The 5702-nt window shown below is 41.4% G+C and overlaps 1 non-coding gene across 1 annotated transcript; it reads right to left on the bottom strand.

The window, feature by feature from the left end:
- Positions 1-205: 205 nt before the first annotated feature.
- On the bottom strand, positions 206-309 carry LOC112731394 (small nucleolar RNA R71). The gene has a single exon (XR_003167173.1). It is a non-coding gene; the product is annotated as a small nucleolar RNA R71 (small nucleolar RNA).
- Between the last annotated feature and the right edge of the window lie 5393 nt (positions 310-5702).

The following is a 5702-nucleotide window of genomic DNA, read 5'->3' as shown; positions in this document are numbered from 1 at the left end:
GTTCTTAACAGAATTCTTGCAGATCTGTGATACTGTTAAGACTAATGGAGTAGATCCTGAAGTCTACAGGCTCATGCTTTTCCCTTTTGCTGTAAGAGACAGAGCTAGAATATGGTTGGACTCTCAACCTAAAGACAGCCTGAACTCTTGGGATAAGCTGGTCACGGCTTTCTTAGCCAAGTTCTTTCCTCCTCAAAAGCTGAGCAAGCTTAGAGTGGATGTTCAAACCTTCAAACAAAAAGATGGTGAATCCCTCTATGAAGCTTGGGAAAGATACAAACAGTTGACCAAAAAGTGTCCCTCTGACATGTTTTCAGAATGGACCATCCTGGATATATTCTATGATGGTTTATCTAAGCTATCAAAGATGTCATTGGATACTTCTGCAGGTGGATCCATTCACTTAAAGAAAATGCCTGCAGAAGCTCAAGAACTCATTGACATGGTTGCTAATAACCAGTTCATGTACACTTCTGAGAGGAATCCTGTGAGTAATGGGACGCCTATGAAGAAGGGAGTTCTTGAAGTTGATACTCTAAATGCCATATTGGCTCAAAACAAAATATTGACTCAGCAAGTCAATATGATTTCTCAGAGTCTGAATGGAATGCAAGCTGCATCCAACAGTACTCAAGAGGCTTCTTATGCAGAAGAAGCTTATGATCCTGAAAACCCTGCAATAGCAGAGGTGAATTACTTAGGTGAACCTTATGGAAACACCTATAATCCATCATGGAGAAATCATCCAAATCTCTCATGGAAGGATCAAAGGCCTCAACAAGGCTTTAATAATGGTGGAAGAAACAGGTTTAACAATAATAAACCTTTTCCATCATCCACTCAGTAACAGACAGAGAACTCTGAACAAAATACTTCTAATTTAGCAAACGTAGTCTCTGATCTATCTAAGGCCACTGTAAGTTTCATGAATGAAACAAGGTCTTCCATTAGAAATTTGGAAGCACAAGTGGGCCAGCTGAGTAAAAGGATCACTGAAATCCCTCTTAGTGCTCTCCCAAGCAATACAAAAGAGAATCCAAAAGGAGAGTGCAAGGCCATTGACATAAGCACCATGGCCGAACCTGTAAGGGAAGGAGAGGACGTGAATCCCAAGGGGGAAGACCCCCTGGGACGTCCAGTGATCAATAAGGAGTTTCCTTCTGAGGAACCAAAGGAATCTGAGACTCATCTAGAGACCATAGAGATTCCATTGAACCTCCTTATGCCATTCATGAGCTCTGATGAGTACTCCTCTTCTGAAGAGAATGAGGATGTTATAGAAGAGCAAACTGCCAAGTTTCTTGGTGCAATCATGAAGCTGAATGCCAAATTATTTGGTATTGAAACTTGGGAAGATGAACCTCCCTTGTTCACCAATGAACTAAGTGATCTGGATCAACTGACATTGCCTCAGAAGAGACAGGATCGTGGAAAGTTCATAATACCTTGTACCATAGGCACCATGATCTTTAAGGCTCTGTGTGACCTTGGTTCAGGAATAAACCTCATGCCCCTCTCTGTAATAGAGAAACTGGGAATCTATGGGGTGCAAGCTGCTAGAATCTCATTAGAGATGGCAGATAATTCAAGGAAACATGCTTATGGACAAGTAGAGGATGTATTAGTAAAGGTTGAAGGCCTTTACATCCCTGCTAATTTCATAGTCCTGGATACTGGAAAGGAAGAGGATGAATCCATCATCCGAGGAAGACCTTTCCTAGCCACAGCAAGAGCTGTGATTGATGTGGACAGAGGAGAATTGATCCTTCAATTAAATAAGGAAAACCTTGTGTTTACAACTCAAGGATCTCTCTCTGCATCCATGGAGAGAAAGCAGAAAAAGCTTCTCTCAAAGCAGAGTCAAACAAAGCCCCCACAGTCAAACTCTAAGTTTGGCGTTGGGAGGCCACAACCAAACTCTAAGTTTGGTGTCAAACCCCCATATCCAAACTCTAAGTTTGGTGTTGGGAGGTCTCAACAAAGCTCTACACATTTGTGAGGCTCCATGAGAGCCCACTGTCAAGCTATTGACATTAAAGAAGCGCTTGTTGGGAGGTAACCCAATGTTTATTTATCTAATTTTGTTTTTGTTTTTCATGTTATCTTAGGTTCATGATCATGTGGAGTCACAAAATAAACAAAAAATTTAGAAACAGAATCAAAAACAGCAGAAGAAAAATCACACCCTGGAGGAAGCACCTGTCTGGCGTTCAATGCTAGAACAGAGCATGGTTCTGGCGCTGAATGCCCAAAATGGGTAGTGTCTGGGCGCTGAACGCCCAAAATGGGCATCATCTGGGCGCTGAACGCCAGAATGGCACCCTGGAGAAGAGCTGGCGCTAAACGCCCAGAACAAGCATGGTTCTAGCGTTCAACGCCAGAAATGGCCAACAAATGGGCGTTGAACGCCCAAAATGGGCACCAACCTGGCGCTGAACGCCCAGAGTTGTGTGCAAGGGCTTTTTACATGCCTAATGGGTGCAGGGATGTAAATCCTTGACACCTCCGGATCTGTGGACACCACAGGATCACCTCAAGATCTGTAGACACCACAGGATCATCTCAGGATCTGTGAATCCCACAGGATCCCCACTCACCTCACCCTCTCTCTCTCTCCATTCATGGTCATCCCTTCTGTTTTACATTCACCACTCACATCCATACACACATCCCTCCATCTCCTCCATATCTTTTTCTTCTTCTTCTATTATTTCTTCTTTTGCTCGAGGGCGAGCAACATTCTAAGTTTGGTGTGGTAAAAGCATAAGCTTTTTATTTTTCCATTACCATTACTGGCACCTAAGGCCAAAGAAACCTCAAAGAGGAAAGGGAAGGCAAGTGCTTCCACCTCTGAGCTATGGGAGATGGAAAGATTCATCTCACAAGCCCATCACTAAGAAAAAGATGGAGCAAACAAGAGGGCCCACTCATGGAGCTCAAGAAACATATGAGGAAGCTCACCATCAAGGGATCCCTGAGATACCTCAAGGGATGCACCTTCCTCCAAAGAATTTTTGGGAGCAAATCAACACCTCCCTAGGAGAATTAAGTTCCAACATGGGACAACTAACGGTGGAACATCAAGAGCACTCCATTATCCTTCATGAAATTAGAGAAGATCAAAGAGCAATGAGGGAGGAGCAACAAAGACAAAGAAGAGACAGAGAAGAGCTCAAGGACATCATTGGTTCCTCAAGAAGGAAACGCCACCATCACTAAGGTGGATTCACTCCTTGTTCTTATTTCTTCTATTTTTCGTTTTCTCTATGTTAAGTGCTTATCTATGTTTGTGTCTTCATTACATGATCATTAGTATTTAGTAACTATGTCTTAAAGTTATGAATGTCCTATGAATCTATCACCTCTCTTAAATGAAAAATGTTTTAAATCAAAAGAACAAGAAGTACATGAGTTTCGAATTTATCCTTGAACTTAGTTTAATTATGTTGATGTGGTGACAATGCTTCTTGTTTTCTGAATGAATGCTTGAACAGTGCATATGTCTTTTGAAGTTGTTGTTTAAGAATGTTAAATATGTTGGTTCTTGAAAGAATGATGACTAGGAAACATGTTATTTGATAATTTGAAAAATCATAAAAATGATTCTTGAAGCAAGAAAAAGCAGCAAAGAACAAATCTTGCAGAAAAAAAATAGGCGAAAAAAAAATTAGAAAGAAAAAGAAAAAGCAAGCAGAAAAAGCCAAAAGCTCTTAAAACCAAGAGGCAAGAGCAAAAAGCCAATAACCCTTAAAACCAAAAGGCAAGGGCAAATAAAAAGGATCCCAAGGCTTTGAGCATCAGTGGATAGGAGGGCCTAAAGGAATAAAATCCTGGCCTAAGCGGCTAAACCAAGCTTTCCCTAACCATGTGCTTGTGGCGTGTAGGTGTCAAGTGAAAGCTTGAGACTGAGCGGTTAAAGTCAAGGTCTAAAGCAAAAAAAGAGTGTGCTTAAGAACCCTGGACACCTCTAATTGGGGACTTTAGCAAAGCTGAGTCACAATCTGAAAAGGTTCACCCAATTATGTGTCTGTGGCATTTATGTATCCGGTGGTAATACTGGAAAACAAAGTGCTTAGGGCCACAGCCAAGACTCATAAAATAGCTGTGTTCAAGAATCATCATACTGAACTAGGAGAATCAATAACACTATCTGAACTCTGAGTTCCTATAGATGCCAATCAATTTGAACCTCAATGGATAAAGTGAGATGCCAAAACTATTCAAGAGGCAAAAAGCTATAAGTCCCGCTCATATGATTGAAGCTATGTTTCATTGATAGTTTGGAATTTATAGTATATTCTCTTCTTTTTATCCTATTTTATTTTCAGTTACTTGGGGACAAGCAACAATTTAAGTTTGGTGTTGTGATGAGCGGATAATTTATACGCTTTTTGGCATTGTTTTTAGTATGTTTTTAGTAGAATCTAGTTACTTTCAAGGATGTTTTCATTAGTTTTTATGTTAAATTCACATTTCTGGACTTTACTATGAGTTTGTGTGTTTTTCTGTGATTTCAGGTATTTTCTGACTGAAATTGAGGGACTTGAGCAAAAATCAGATTCAGAGGTTGAAGAAGGACTGCTGATGCTGTTGGATTCTGACCTCCCTGCACTCAAAATGGATTTTCTGGAGCTACGAAACTCAAAATGGCGCGCTTCCAATTGCATTGGAAAGTATACATCCAGGGCTTTCCAGAAATATATAATAGTCCATACTTTGCCCAAGTTTAGATGACGCAAACTGGCGTTCAACACCAGCTCTCTGCCCAATTCTGGCGTCCAGCGCCAGAAACAAGCTGCAAAGTGGAGTTCAACGCCCAAACTGGCACAAAAGCTGGCGTTCAACTCCAAGAAGGACCTCTACACGTGTAACCTTCAAGCTCAGCCCAAGCACACACCAAGTGGGTCCCGGAAGTGGATTTATACATCAATTACTTACTTCTGTAAACCCTAGTAGCTAGTTTATTATAAATAGAACTTGTTATCATTGTATTCACAGTCTTGGTTACTCCGGTTCCCCCTCTGGGGCCGAGACCAATGAACTCCATTATCACTTATGTATTTTCAACGATAGAGTTTCTACACTCCATAGATTAAGGTGTGGAGCTCTGCTGTTCCTCAAAGATTAACGCAAAGTACTACTGTTTTCTATTCAATTCATCTTATTTCGCTTCTAAGATATTCATTCGCACTTCAACCTGAATGTGATGAACGTGACAATCATCATCATTCCTTATGAATGCGTGCCTGACAACCACTTCCGTTCTACATTAGATTGAATGAGTATCTCTTAGATCTCTTAATTGGAATCTTCGTGGTGTAAGCTAGAATGATGGCGGCATTCAAGAGAATCCGGAAAGTCTAAACCTTGTCTGTGGTATTCCGAGTAGGATTCAATGATTGAATGACTGTGACGAGCTTCAAACTCGCGAGTGCTAGGCGTTAGTGACAGACGCAAAAGGATAGTAAATCCTATTCCAGCAGGATCGAGAACGACAGATGAATAGCCGTGCCGTGACAGGGTGCGTTGACCATTTTCACTGAGAGGATAGGATGAAACCATTGACAAGGGTGATGCCTCCAGACGATTAGCCGTGCCGTGACAGGGCATTTGGATCATTTTCCCGAGAGAAGACCGAAAGTAGCCATTGACAATGGTGATGTATCACATAAAGCCAGCCATGGAAAGGAGTAAGACTGATT

This window comes from Arachis hypogaea, chromosome 12 (genome assembly GCF_003086295.3).
Source record: "Arachis hypogaea cultivar Tifrunner chromosome 12, arahy.Tifrunner.gnm2.J5K5, whole genome shotgun sequence".
Taxonomy (NCBI): domain Eukaryota; kingdom Viridiplantae; phylum Streptophyta; class Magnoliopsida; order Fabales; family Fabaceae; genus Arachis; species Arachis hypogaea.
This window is presented reverse-complemented; position numbering and strand designations above follow the sequence as displayed.